Source organism: Mandrillus leucophaeus, unplaced genomic scaffold (assembly GCF_000951045.1).
Source record: "Mandrillus leucophaeus isolate KB7577 unplaced genomic scaffold, Mleu.le_1.0 Scaffold103, whole genome shotgun sequence".
Lineage (NCBI taxonomy): Eukaryota > Metazoa > Chordata > Mammalia > Primates > Cercopithecidae > Mandrillus > Mandrillus leucophaeus.
Window position 1 is genome coordinate 1,381,411 of NW_012098432.1, and position 15,977 is coordinate 1,397,387.

A 15,977-nucleotide genomic window follows, 5' to 3' on the forward strand; every position below is an offset into this window, starting at 1 on the left:
GGGTAGGGAAATTGTTTGCTTTATTCAACAGCATATTGACAGAACCTGAGAGAGGGCCTGACACATACAGTTTATTCAACAAATATTTCATTGTCCCCTTTCAGGTGCTAAGCTAATACTTTGATGTCTCAGTGAGGAGATCCTATAAAATTATATACCATTGCAAGAAAGACATAATATAAATTCTGAGAACACGGTGAATATATAATTATAATTTCAAGGGTCCTGTGTGACTTTTTCATGGATTCTCTGAGTTTAGGGATGAAATATTCCTTCTAACTCATTTAGAAGCATAATATTTTCTTAGTCCTTTGCCTACTATAGTTTTTGCCATGCAAACCCAGAGAAGTAATTGGACAATAACCATACACATTTATTTTTAACAGAATGGTCTGTCACATCTTAGGTAGTCCTATGTGTGTTGGTCACAGTATTTTTTTTTTTTTTTTACTTTTGAATCTTTGTAAATTTAGAATCAAAAGAATTTTCTCTAATAGTATGTATGTGCATATAATTTCTACCTTTTATTTTTCCTTCACAGATTTGGAGTCTGGGTTAGTTTGGATGAACTATATTTCTGAAGCTTTTCCAAACTGCTTGAGTCAACAAGCTAGACATAACTATAAATCTTGGGAGAACTGGCTTTTTTTGCACTCCCATATCTGGTAATGGCTGGCAATATCAAAAGAACATTCTTCCTTTCACTGGGCTGGCACTTCCCTTTTCAGTCTTGGCCAGCCCCCAAAAAGGGAAAGTAGATCTACGTTACATAACAAACCTCCTGGAAAAGGTGTTGCTCTCAAACTGAGATAAGAAATTGTTTCATGCCTTTTTCTCTAAATTGGTTTGCTTGTGGGTTCTTGATGGTTTCATGGTCTGCATCTCACCAGCAACATTATTTTCTCCAACTGATAGACTATGACTGATTTGTCATAGTTTATGACATTTCAGAGATTTCTATGGCTTCCCCCCTCATTCCCTCACTCAGAGATAGTGATAACAGGAAAAAGATACCAAGCATGAGTTTTAAATTCAAACTTGCCAATTTCATGAAATACCTAGTGATAAAATATGCCACAACAACTTAGGGGTAAAGAATATGTATAAGAAAAATGTATCTGTCAAACTTCAGTTCAAACTTTGAATTATGTTGCTTACCTTAGTGTTTTCTCTCATTTAGATAACCTATACACGAGTTTTTCTCAATCTATTGTGTCCTTCATGCTATAAAAAAAAACCTGGCAAAATAGGCAGTGAACTGTATTAATTCATCCATCCATCCATCCATCCATCCATCCATCCATCCATCCATCCAATAGACATTTATTAAGCACCAACTCAGGGTGACTAATCTTAAGGAGTCCATGTCTAAAGAGTTAGAAGGATACAACATTTCTAATCACAATGCAGAGTCATTAGTCCTACAAAGACTTACTCCCAAGGTGTATTGGGAACACAGATTTGTAACTCTAAGTCTTCCTTATGGAGACAGAATTGAGGGGATGCTGATATTGGATAAGGCTTTTGGAAACAGGTGGAATTTGAACAGAATATGGTGGTTTAAAACAGTAGTTTGCACACACAGCTAATCATCAGGGATAACCGGATAAGTTTTTCATCGTTCTGGTATGGGAGAAAGATTGATTCAGGCTATTCTAGACCAATAGTATGTAGCGAGTTCCAAAATCTACAGATTTTGGTATCGCTGATTTACAGAACACCAGAAAGAACTTTCGTTAAAATTATCTCTTCTATATTTAAAATCTGCACTCTAATTAGAAAGGCGCTTTTTTTTTTTTTTTTTTTTTTTTAAGATCCTCAGAACATTTATTTGCCTTCAAGGAACTAATGTTAAAATGTAACTATCCCTACAAGAGATGATGAGTTATTAACTGGCATCCATTTTCAAACTCACTGAGAACAGCATAGTGGGTGCAGAGGAGCACCATACTGGAAGTAGAAGGATGCAATAGGCAACATTTTACCATTGTGTTCTTTTCCCTTGAAAAGCTCAGGAATGGTTCTAAAAGGCAGTGATCAAGACAATCAACAATAGAGAGAAGAAAGTAAGACTCTGAGAGGAATAAACCTTACAGGATATGGAATTATAGAGAAACTAAAGGGGAAATTACTTTCTTCTATTTTCTATTTCTCTCCATCTTCTCTGGACTCTCTAATACATGGATTATGCAAAGGCATAACAGTTTGCCAGTAGCAAATAAAAACATACACTTACACATGAAACACACGTGAAGTAGGTTTAGTATACATGAAAATTAAATGTAATAAAATGAACTTTTAGAAAGCTACTGGTTTTAGAGAGCTTAACATTTATGTAATGATTTTAACATTTTTGGTTGCAGGCAAATTTCTCACATGCTGTACAAACATTTTATTTTGAAAACAAAAACACAACATGGTTACACAAGAGTTTCAATATTTTGGACTGTAAAGATTTTTATTTATTTTTTATTCGTTTTGGTAAGACGATCAATAGCTAGCCTCTGCACATGAGTGTTTATACACCAGAGTTCAAATCCCTGCTGTACCTCAGGCTAGCTTCAGCTTCACTTACTTGGATGATTCAAAGATATAAAACACTGCTTAAAATCAGGACCATAATAGCAGCTACCCCCTCAGGCAACAACAGCAGCAGCAAGAAAGCTGGAGTACACTTATAGTCGCGCTGTATATCACAGGGAATCTACAATGCCTGCATAATTCAGTCTCCTCCTTAGTAGAAAATGGTCACAAAATAGGTAGGAAGAACACCGCAATTGAAATACCTTACAGCACACTAACGTGGGTATCCCAGTGAAGTATAATTCTTAAGGCACCAACTATATAACTTCAAAACTTTCAGTGATGGTAACATTTTATTAAGAATTAATAATGAGGTTTCTTTTTTTTTCCTGGAAACACTTTGGCAGTATATTTTAAGAACTTAAAAAATTTCTATTCCATTGAGCCAATGATTCCCCTTCCAGGAATGTATATTAAGGAAAGCCAGTACCTTCTTTCAGTGTAGTTACTATTCCCATAAACCTGGTGGCCAGCTCTATTTGGAAATGTGCCAACCAATACCCTCTGAAATGGCCCAAGTGAACTTTTTTCTTGCCTCATCCTTGGCAGTGAACTATTTTCCATATAAACCAGAGGAAACAGCCCAGCTGTGTCAAACTAGAACCCAGCTGCCTTCTTTGCAAACATTTCCCATAGCTAAAAACTTGCTTTAGGGTTTTTGAAAACACGAGAGAATCCAATGTCTACCCTTGGAGTCACAGAGTTATAATGTAACACCTGGCTCCTGGTTTTATAAGGTAAGCCTGCTCAGGTTCAGTATACACAATCCTTGTTAGACTCAGGTTTCTCAAAATGTGTTTTAGCAGATTTTTATATCTAAAAACTGCTCTGGTGTTTTGTGCATTTGCGAAAGAGATGCGTCATTTTAGCACCATTAGAAAAATAACGCCTTCTTTGAAATACTCTGGTTTCTTTGTTCTTTGTAAATAATATTCATTTTTCTAATCATGAAGATAATATACATTCACTGAAAAGAATGTAGACAAATACATAAACAGTAAGGAAGAAAAAAAAGTAGCGTATTAGGTTGTAATATCTAAAACTGCTCTTTAGTTAAAAACAAGTGGATATTGGCAATTTCATATAATTCAATTTAATATAATGTCACCATTTAACAAGAATATTGATATATTTAACTTTTGTCTATGTATTCATATGTTTATATAGATCCTAGAGATTTCTGTAAGATCCAATAAGCTCACCAGGGAATTGGTGCTGAAGCCTTGGCTGGAAATAAATAATGTGCCCTTCTCAACACTATTTATAGTGACCCCTTCTCAACACTGTGCTCTAGAAAGGGAGTGAGAAGGCAGTTGGATAGGTATTCAAAATAGGACACTGTGGCTTTCTGCCTTTCTTACTGGAAACATGTCTTAAAAAGGTTACCCACAGCAAGGGTTAGTATTTGTTGAACATTTACTGTGAGTAATATACTGAGAGACTAATAACTTATTTGGAGGGGGCGGGTGTGGTTTTGTCTTAGGGCAAAGTTCTACATGTCGAGGCCAATTCTTCCTTCCACCCACCCATCTACTTTTGTAATAGTTGGTTCGTGTTGTGGTTCTATCAACACGGCCACACATTTTTAACACTCTTTCCACTAAAAATAGGATCTCTCCTCTTCCCCACCTCATATTCAATTGGAGTAGGCTCTTGGCTGCTTCAAACAATAGAGTTGTGGAAGAAATAATGCTATTTGATTTTCAAACTGGGAAAACAAAACAAAACAAAACAAAACAAAACAAACAAACAAACAAAAATTGTTTCCTGTACTGTTCTCTGAGAACACTGACTCTTGGAGCTCTGGCCCACTATGGTGTCACCACCTTGGGGCTACCACGCTGGAGAGAACATGTGGAGACACCACATGTGGTCGCCACATGGAGAAACTGTGATAACAGAAACAGAGAGAGAGCAAGCCTGGGAAGCACTTCAGCTCATCTAAGCCCTGACTGCCTAAGTCATCCCAGTGAGGCCTCAAATATCCTGTCTAAATTGCACAAATTGCAGTCTTCTGAGTAAAACAAATAATTGTAGTTGTTAAAAGCAACCATGTTTGGGCACAGTTTTTAAAAGAATAAAGAAAACTAGAGAACTTACCTTATGTGCCTTCACAACTTATCATAAAGCTACTACAAAGCCAGTGTGGTGTTGGTATCAAATAGACAATGGAACAAAATAGAGACTCCAGAAATAGATGATACAACTTCCCGTCATGGTCAAGTCCCTGATTACGTATGTTAAAAATAAAAATACCTAATGTTATGGATAAGTAACATACATGAGTAATGTGAGTCAAGACAGAGTATACATACATATTGTGATAGATGGGGCCAGTAGAGAGCACCTGTCTAAAGACAGCAGCTACCACTGATAATTTCCATCCTAAAAATAGAAAAGTCTAGGCTTGCTAGATCTTAAGACCTGAAATTTTAATTTGTTTTGTACCTTACAATCTCATCAAAATATCTGTGAATTAGCCTGGCACTAACCCAAATGACACCTTTATAGGAATTAGAAAAACATGAAGACACTTTATCATTACATGTTGGACAATTTTCTTGATATAAAAGTCTACATAGTTTATGAAAGTAAAGAGTGCCTGCATATTTGTGTGTGTACAAAATTTCATCATATGCTGAAAGCCCTGCATGGTCTGGATTCGGCTAGAGAGCCACAATCTTGCCATCTTTGCCTCACATCTTGGCAAGGCCTTCAGACTATTTTGGCTTTGAAAGACTAAGGAATTCATTTTCACATTATATTGTTGGTTTTATTATAAAAGTTGTACACAATCACACTAGTGTGTGGTTTCTCACCTGTCACAAACTAACCATGATTAGATTTACAGAGTAACTGCCTTACAAAGGTCTAGAGTCTTGCCTCTGAGAATAGGTTTTAACCAGAAACTTAATGATAAAACCATGATTCATGTTAATATTCTGCTTCCAAAACAATAATTATCATCTATACTTTTAACTCTCATGTTACCTTATCAACTTTTTGCAAAAAGAACCCTTTCCTTAGTTTTTAAAAAAATATTACAAACAAAGCTTATCATGCAGTTATGTGCCAAGAGATAGTAGAGTCCTATGGTTACATGTGACGGTTTTCTCTGAAATTGGATTAAAAGATAATTTGCCATGTGTTGGACCCTAGATCATTAGTCACAGTGATCTAAGTGCATTCTCTTATAATTCAATATCAAAGAAATTGCTTTTATGGCATTAACTATATTATATTCAAAATTATATAAATTATTGAAATGCTATGCCTACTGCCAAGATATAAGACAGTTCACATGGAAAAAAAGGTTGTGTTCTAAATTATTCATTAGAAAAAAAGGCAGTCTCTTGACAGAAATTGTTTTATACTGGGGCTAGCTTCTGGGACTTATATTTAAATATAAATCACAAAAACTCAAAATTTCAGATATTCTTAATTCTCTTTAATGCCTTGATTTCCAGCAAGAGGATTAAATGTTATATATTGTCTTAGATCTACAGTTAGATATGTATTGTATTGAATACATGTGCGCATGTGTGTATGTGTGTGTGTGCGTCTAGTAACATCATTATGTGCCTTTGTTTATACTGAGACATGATAATAATGGGGAAAGTCTAATTATAGGAAGGTTAATCTCAGAAGATCTCTCTCTTACAGATTTATATATTATTCATTTGGTTAGAAAATGTTTATCATTTGCTATGCACCAGGGACTGAGATAGGTGCTATTGATTTAAAATGTAATAAAAGAGTTGTTTTCTAGTAGCTTATATATTATGGAAGAAAATAAACATTAAAATAGATTAAAAATACAATTATATCAAGTTATATGAGAAACATATACATAAAATATGTATATCTAAGGAAAATTCACCCAACTCAAATAAAGATAGAAAGATGGCAATGGCACTACAAAGATATTTTTTGGAATAGGTTGTAACTATCCAAATGGACAAAAACATTCCAGGTTGAGTTACACACGTATGAAGACCGGACAAGATGAGGGCCCATTCGCAGACCCTGTATTCATCCTTGTGGCTGTAATTGAACTACTTAGCTAGTCACACCTAAAATTATTTCCTTTATTCACTTTCAAGATATGAACAAATGTATCTTTTTGTAGATATTTCTGGAGAAGCCAGATGAATGCGGGAACTATTTTACATTGATCTCTGAGTAGTTTACAAGATCATAATTAGTACACAGTAAGTGCTCAGAATGTGTTTAATGGGACTATTTTTGTCAGCTCTAAATGTTCCTTGTTTGGAGATTTAGTCTTTAACACATTCATTTAAAAAGTAATTCTCCCTCATATTAATTACTACTTTTCGAGGAACAGAAATACTTTGCCACATCTCCCTTTTGACTAAAAATATTCATATATTGAAAGTGAGCTAGTCTCTTGGGTATTACGTAAGGAACACTAACATGCTTTAGCTTCTCTCAAGTACTAAGTGTGTAACATATGTTCATACACCAGATAAAAAATATCATGTATTTTTATTTTTGTTTTCTTGATGCTATCTGATTCTGTTTTTAAAAACTTAAAAAAAATGTGGTTAAGACTGAAAAGTGTATTTCCTTGGGCACTCGTGCTCTGTAGCTACCTCTCCAACCTGCTGAACGTCCTTGTTTTGAACACTCCAGTCTCGTCACTTGATAAATCCACCAAAAATAAGCCAAACCAACCCCTTCTTGTTTCTGAAAGGTGGAAAACCCAAATATACTACTTGGTAAAAAGTTAGCTCTTTTATTCTGTATTTTTGCATACACCTAACTGTCATTAAAATCTTTTATTCACAGATATTACTATAGCGGAAGGATGGAAAAGTATAAATTATATCTCAATATTTGGTTTTTAAGGGTTGAGAGGAATGAACATGAAGGATTAGCTATGACAAAATAACCCAATTTACCTTTTCAGTAGGTTAATTACTTAACAAGAAAGAAAATTATATGAACTTATTGAGTGTTTGACAATTGTTGACAGTTTAAGCAATAAAATAGAGTACTGTGGACAAGTTGTTTACACAGCCTGACAGAGACCTAACTGGTTACGCCACTACAACTTGTATTGGTGGTGGATTCACATCTATATGGAAGGAGAATGTCAGCAGTGCTCAATAAGAATTTGCATTTGGCTGTTTTGTTTTCTCAATTTTAAACAACTTGGATGGATCTCTGGGAGACACATTTACTGATAAAACTATACCAGAGGTCAGGTGCTCAGTTTCAGTCATTACAATGTGCTAGTGACACACAGATGTTATTTTGCCATTAGAGGCCAGACAGAATAGTAAAGTGCATAAATGCAGTACTATGTTAGGACAATGATGATGGAACCAGGAGTGTTTACATAAATATAAAAAAATGTAAGGAAGGAGAAGAATGTTTGCATTTGCTTGTGAATTTGTTCTCAGTTGATCTAGTAGAAAAAAAAATAAATATGGTAGACTTCAGGTGATTATAATAAAATATCTTAAACAAGAAGTCTCCTAACAATAAAAGAGACTATTTTATGAGAATATAAGCTCCTTGTCATCACAAGGTTTTCAGAGACTATGGAAGAACAGTAGGATTAGAAATGGGATTACTACACTGAATGGATGCTTGAGCCAAATAATACTGTTGGGATTTTTCAACTGTGCATTCTTTGAGTATTTGCTGCAATACATACCTTTGTGTATGAGGAAGTAAACTCAAGGAAAATGCCATTAGAGGGCCTGGTTATTAGCAACTGAAAAATGAGATCTGAGGGAGGTAAATGATGAACAAAAACCATTTGTTGTTCAGGACTGGCAATAGGAATGGTAGACAACTGGGGAAAAGGAGGAGAAAAATAAGAGGGGAGGCCACAAAAATGTAGATAAAATGAACAAGTCCATAAGAGGAGAGAAATGGAATTTCTTCTTACATTTCACATATAGTTTTTCCCTTTCTTGCAGTATTTTTAAACCAAACTGTATAAATACAAAGTATGCACCAACAATGTCAACATCGGGTGCACTTGTTGGAAGGTAAATGTTGGATTTTCAGGAATTTTGTGAGTTGCATTTTAAACATATTCATTATTAAAATTAAATCATATTAAAGTTAAATTAAAAGCAAAAATTTTAAAAACTCAAAATATCACTTTCTCAATATTTTATTACATTTTACTGTCATGTGTTATCTTGGGTTATTTGCATGTATTGAATCTATATGGTAGAAATGGTCTGCTACTGCATATCTCTCCTCAACTTTGTATTTAGTGATACCAATCTGAAAGTGGCCACAGTGGCAGTATTTACAGCATGGAAACTGGCAAATGCTATAAATTATGGCTTTTCTTTTGAGATATTTATCAGCAGCCTACCAACCTTTACCTATACGTAAGATACATTTAAGGTTATTCCTTTCATAAATACTGTAATATTTCATAATAATAGAATATTTCATAGTATTCCCATCAGATATTGAGACCATGAAGAGGAATCAAAGGCAAGTCTTGCCCTCAAAAAGTCTAGAATGTAGTTAAGAGAGAAAATGAGAACATCAGTAACTATAAAGTGGAACATCCTAAGAGTCATAAGAAAGGTTCAGAGAAAAAGATCATGGTACTTTAGGTGAGAGAATGACTAACTTTAACTGGAAGTAGGTAGAAGAGGGGCAGGTGGAGAGGAGAATCAGAAAAGATTTGATGAGAAGAAATTTGAACTTGGCTTTGAATAACGGAACAAATTTGGACTTGGGAGGATGAATAGAGAATTGTGAGATCAGCATTTGGAAATAAAGTTATGTAAACATATAGGACATATTTGCCGATCAGGCAATTTAGCTTTACAGCTAAACTTGGTAGAAAAAAGATTAAAATGTTAGGATGAGAATAAATTATAGAGGACTTTGAGTTAAAACATTGCTAAAATAATGGACACAAAAACAAACATGTAGTAAATGGCTAGTTAGTGTATTCCCTCTGAGAGCCTGAAGTTTCAAAGGCCCAAATCAGTTCTTGTTTAATTCTTGGAATGGAAAGAACATTTGATTAATATCTTTGTGGGAGGGAAAAAAAAGAGACTACTTTTGCAATTTGAAAACTCCACGGCTGGTTTTATATTGGTTTCTCCCCCTATGATATGAATATCCTATCAAGTGTTTATACCTAAGCAAATTTTTATGAGTTTGTCTGCATTACAGAAGTCACAGTGTATGCATCCAGATTGATTTGTTAGTATAAATAGATGGAAATATGTTTCTCAGTTGATGAGTAACATAAGAGGCCTTCTCATCCTGTTTCACCAAACAGCTAAACCCACACACTTTCTTCCACACTTCCTCTTTTTTTCCCACATTTATCTCTGTATTGTTTTTAATCTCCAGAGATAGGATGACCACCTGCCTTTCCAACATATTGCAAAACCAACAGTGACTATGGTTGTTTTTTTCTAGTTATTTTATTGAAAAATGAAAATGTACCAAATGGCAGCAGAGTCACCAGCTGATAAGAAGGTTTTTATGTATATAACATTGTGCTTTTGATAGGGAGTTGGCAATTCTGTTCTAGGATTTTAATATCAAACTGTTTCCATCAGGCTGGAAGCTGTAACACTCAAATGGTACCTTCAGGAACTAAGTTGTATGCTTGCTACTGTAAGGTACTTTTTGAAACGGGGTGTTAAACAAAATTTATAGAAGAAAAAAGAATTTTTCTTAAGTAGTAGAGAAATATCTTATTTATTTCTAGGTGTTGCAAAGTGGCTAATTGATTACCAAGCTCACTTTCCTCTTCTTGGCAGACAACTAAATTATGATTCCCAGATAAAGTTACTAATGATTGAGTTTTAAGCAGTGGAATATGAGAAGTGTGTGCTCTTTCCAGGATTGGCTCACATAAACCTCCCAGGAGTTATTCTCCTTGCTATTTCCTTAGAAATTGGAAATCACATATTGAAGATGGCATAAATGCGAAGTAGAACAGAACTAGTCTCTAGAGAATATGGGCTGCCTGTAGGAACAATTGATTGGGATGTTCTTTTTTTTTTTTTTTTTTTTTCCGACGGAGTCTCGATCTGTCGCCCAGGCTGGAGTGCAGTGGTGCGATATCGGTTCACTGCAACCTCTGCCTCCTGGGTTCAAGCGATTCTCCTATCTCACGCTCCTGAGTAACTAGGATGACAGGCGCCTGACACCACACCCGGCTAATTTTTTTTTTTTTTTTTTTTTTTTGTATTTTTAGTAGAGACGGGATTTCACGATATTGGCCAGGCTGGTCTTGAACTCCTGACCTTGTGATCCGCCTGCCTCGGCCTCCAAAAGTGCTGGGATTACAGGCATGAGCCACCGCGCCCAGCCTGGGATGTTTTATTAGCAACAATAAATAATAGGCCGACACAGTTTTATAAAAGATATCTACCAATAGTTAAAGAACTAATTTCGATGCTATATAGCCTACTCAAGAGAAGACTCAAGATACAACATTTCTTAAGAAAAATAAAAGGAGGAAAATATTGCCAATTCATTTCATGAAACTGACATAATGTGACATTAAATATAGGCAAGAACTGTACAGGAAAAGCAATTTCACTTATAAACACAGAAAATTTTTAATTGCAACATTGGATTCATCAAGTGAATCCAGTAATGTCTATAAAAATTTTGCCTAAGCAAGTGTTCTTACCCTAGAAATGAGGAAATTATTTAACAGCTTGTAAATTTAATACTTCAATTCAGATTTAAGGTGTGTGTGTGTGTATATATATATAAACACATATATTTACATATATGTGTGTATATATATAATTATATATATTTATATATGTGTGTGTGTATATATAATTATATATATTATATATATATAATCATGTCAATAGACATAGTAAAAGCATTATACAAAAATACTATAATTTATAACAAAAAGTTGCAAGCTAGCGATAGTTTCTTTCAAAATATGACAAAAGATACAGCAAAATTCACAATGCTCATTATCTGTAATTGTGAAATGTTAGGCATATTTCATTAAAACTGAAACAAGGTAAGGAAGTCCACTTTTTCTGTTTCACATTATAGTAGAGTTCCTAATCAGTTCAGTAAGATTTAGAAATAAGTTAAAAGGATAAGTATTAAAAGCAAAGGTGCAAACAAGTCATTGGTAATAGATAACTTGTCTTTGTAGAATATTCAAGAGAAGATAGGTACTATTAGAGTTGATAGGACAATTCAACTGGATTACAGAAAATACGTTAACTCTTCCCTCCATAAATCTATAAATGTGATACAATTACATTAAATTCCCTTTTATTTAGATAATTAATACATTCAACCTTTTATTCATATTGAAGAGTAAGGGATCAAGAGTAGCCAAGAACAATCCTAACGAATAAAAATAAAAGAGAATAACTTATCCTTTCAAATTCTCAATGCTAATTATAAAACCCTGGGAAAAAATACAGCCTAGAATAAAACTGGCACACACAAGAAAACTCACAGCACTCACAGAACAGACACACACAGGTTTTGAATATGATAGCGGAGTATTACAAATCAGTGTAGAAAGATTCAGTCAATGGTGCTAGGCAATTGGCTACCCTTTGGGAAAAAAAAGTACAAATGAATTTGGACCTCATATCATATACATAAATAAGTTATGCATAGATTAAAAGTCCAAATATTAAAATCAAAATTTTAAAATATTTTAATTATATAGAATTACCTTATAGTATTGAAGTAGGAAAAAGAGTAAGACATAAAACACAAGCCAGATGAAAAGATTGGTAAATGTGACTATCTTAAATGTAAACAGGTAAACTTTGGTATATGTGAGATACCATAAACTGATTTAAATAAAGCCACACTGCAGGAGATATTCCCACAGAATTTAAACAAACAAACAAAAGATTAGTATTCTGAGTATATAAATAATTTCAACAAGTCAAAATGTTGAAAAAGGTCTACCAATAGAAAAATGGATAAAGAATATGAATGCAAAATTTTAAAAAGGGGAAACTTTAATGGCCAATTATTTGAATTATTTGACAAGAAGTGTACCTTTACTTTTAGTCAGAAAAATTTAAATTAAAATGTCACAAGTTGAAATTCATAATATTGGCAACACTTAAAAAATTAGGTAATACCAAATTGATGAGAAAATGAAAAATCATTAGTGAAAACAATATAAATCTGCAAATAATTTGAAAACACCAAATAACACTGAAGACACACATCTATCTCTACAATTTCATTTCTAAGTATTTGAATGCCCTAGAGGAAATATTTGGAAATGAAATTGTAGAGATTTGAAAGTGTGGTCCTGAATCACCGGGGAGCTTTTTACAAATACAGATGCACCCAGATTAACTAAATAAAAAGATGCAACTTAACAAGATCTGTTAATAATTTATATCTACATTAAATTTGAGAAGCATTGCCCTGGGCTAAAGCAGTGGCTCTCAATATTGAATGCACATTAGGACCACCTGAGATGTTCTCAAAATATATCAATTCATGGGCCCCACTGCTGAAAAAATTGAATTTCCATCTATACTGAAGAACTTCCCAAATGATCCATTTTGTTGTTCATCCATGGAATCTCTGTACTAGAGAAAATCTCACATATGCACAAGGAAATACATGAAAGATTATGTAGCTTCCAAAAGCAAAAATCTGAACAAATCCCAATTGACTATGTGTTTATAAAATGTTAGGTTGTATAATATAATCTTCAACTGCAGACATTCTCAAAATACAACAATTCATGGGCCCCACTCCTGAAAAAACTGAATTTCCATCTCTACTGAAGAACTTCCCAAATGATCCATTTCATTGTTCAACCATGGAATCCCTGTACTAGAGAAAATCTCACATATGCACAAGGAAATACATGAAAGATTATGTAGTTTCCAAAAGCAAAAATCTGAACAAATCCTAATCGACCATGTGTTTATAAAATGTTAGGTTGTATAACATAATCTTCAACTGCAGACAAAATGAGTTTACTGGGTCCCTGTGTATCAATATCAACTATTCTGAAAAATAAAATACTGAGTGCAAAAAGACAGTTGGGAAAGAATTGTGCAGTATGAAATTACGATACCATTTATGAAAATATATGTCAATTCTGTACTATTATTTAAAAACTAGAAGTTCAATCCTTTAGGAAAGGAGCAGTGTTTTGTTTAAAATATACTGTGAAATGCAGAGCTTCTACAATTTAGACCAGGTTGAACTTTGGGGATCATTTCAAAGGTCTCATTTGGTCCCAGAGAAATGGTGCATTTCTCGGTGTACATGTAGGTCAAAGATAAGCCAATCTTATGGTCATTAAAATCTAGCTTTTGCAGCAATGCTGATGCTAATGTTGTTCTCCTAACTGGATATTAACATAGTTCTATATTCTAATTTTTAACATTCAGCTGACCTGAATTCCCATCCAATCTCCTGCCCTCTCTACCACCACACACATTCATACGATTTTCCTTCCAAGCATACAGAAGCCCCCTCTGTGTACTTTCCACTCCCATCTCAGGAGGCACTACAGAGCCTGGGTCATGTTTCAGCCATTGCAAAATGAGTCATCCTATTTACATACCTGGCCTGGAAGAGTACAAGGTGCTTTTTAGAAAAAGATACTCTGTTAATGTGCAGCACTATCATCAACTAGGTTTTTTGTGTGTGTAATTTTGGAGGTAGTGAGAGACAAATCATTTCTCTCTTTAGGAAAAAGAACTCAGAAACAGGTTTTGATTTTGTGCATTTTCCTCAAATTCAAATAATCTAGAAAATTGAGTGAGATCAAAAGCTACAAGAAAGGCTCAAGCGAGCTGGATGCGGCCTAGCCTGTGGTGACCAAGGTTTTTTTGTTGTTGTTATTTTGTTTTTGTTTTCTTCACAGTGAAGAATGACTTACAATTAAGTGAAATAATTTTTCAAAGTGAATTCTGCAGCAAAAACTCCTTCTTAATTTTATCCAACGGAAAGTTTACAAACGTCTATCATCTACAGGTATTATGTTCCCTTAAGGCAGGAGTCATACTTCTTTACAATCTCTTTAGAGAGCCAGGGGTATAGATGTACAAAAAGACCTTGCAAAAGAGGGAGGTAAACTGCTTAGTACCAAATAAGGGGATAAAAATTCACTTCTGGAGGAGTCGAGAGAAGCAATTTGGCCTACAGTGCTCAGAGAGACTTTTTAAAAGTTGTAAGTTTCATATAGGGGCCTGATAAAGATTACTAGGGACTTAACGGTAGGAACTATGGGTTGGTCATTTTTACAGCACATACTTACATAATTGAAGCTCATTAAATATTTGCAGATGGTGAGAGACAGGATTTTTATCATTAAAGAGGAGAAGAACTTCAGACAAGCCAGTATGGCTTGCAGAAAGACAGATGGGAATGCCAAAGGAGAGCAGGAAATATTTCTTGAATACTTAATATGTGTGAAAAACTGTGCTACATACTTCATATCCATTACCTCATTTAGCAGTGTGCCTCGCAGTACCACACAGTCATGCTATGAATGAGGAATTATTAACCTAATTCTAAGAGAAGAAAAATCGGAGACCAAACCGACCATAAGCAGCAAGACTGGGTCTCAACCCAATACTGTTTTTCCCTAAATCTTATAGCTGGTATATTAAACATGCTGCCTGCTCACAAGGATCTAAGCTATTGAGTCATGGTAAGAAGATTCAAAATGAAAATATCCAATATGAAATCTAAGGCCACGGAATTTGGATTTAGGCTGCCCTGAAACTCTGGTGCTTACTATTTGTTTGACATTGAACAAACGACTTAAATTTTATGATCCTCTATTTCCTTCTGTAAAATTTGGATAGTTAGAGAAAATACATCATAGTGATTTGGAGGAGAGTGTATAAGGTAATAAGTATACAGAAATACCACATTACCTGACATAAATTATGGACTTGATAAATGTGTGCTTTATAGAAGTAACATTAAATGCTGTTGGATTGAAGAACTTAAGTAGTCTTTCCTGTTTTCTTTTTTTAAGTTTCAGAATGGTTCTGAATAATGTATACATTTCTCTTAATTTATTTAGTTGTCTTTGTTTCCTTCTAAATAACATTCTCTGAGCACTGACTCCTTTTCTATGGTTAGGTAGACTGCACCATTAACTTAGTCATAAATTTTCTATTTCTGCAGATCATTTTTATTGAATATCTTTAGAAAAAACAAACAGAGCTTATATTGTTTAACCTGCATCACTGTAGTATCTAGTTGCAGAAGGTACTCACGCATAAAATCTCTATGTTTTTATCAGAGGTATCATTCCTTGCCATTAAAAACGTTTATGAGTCTTTAACATTGGCCAATAGATGGCTGATATTAAAGGACACAAAGAGCCAAATATTCTCACCCTTCCAGACCAGATACTCTCTCCTCATACAAGA

The 15,977-nt window shown here is 34.3% G+C and overlaps 1 protein-coding gene and 1 long non-coding RNA gene across 3 annotated transcripts in view; both read right to left on the minus strand.

The window, feature by feature from the left end:
• NEGR1 (neuronal growth regulator 1) overlaps positions 1-15,977 on the minus strand; it is a 942,943-nt gene that overhangs the window by 433,942 nt on the left and 493,024 nt on the right. The window lies entirely within an intron of this gene.
• The window catches only part of LOC105537967, a 19,208-nt gene continuing 15,076 nt past the window's right edge, over positions 11,846-15,977 (minus strand). The window contains exon 3 of the long non-coding RNA XR_001005810.1: positions 11,846-12,153. This is a non-coding gene — a long non-coding RNA (uncharacterized LOC105537967). The remainder of the gene's footprint in view (positions 12,154-15,977) is intronic.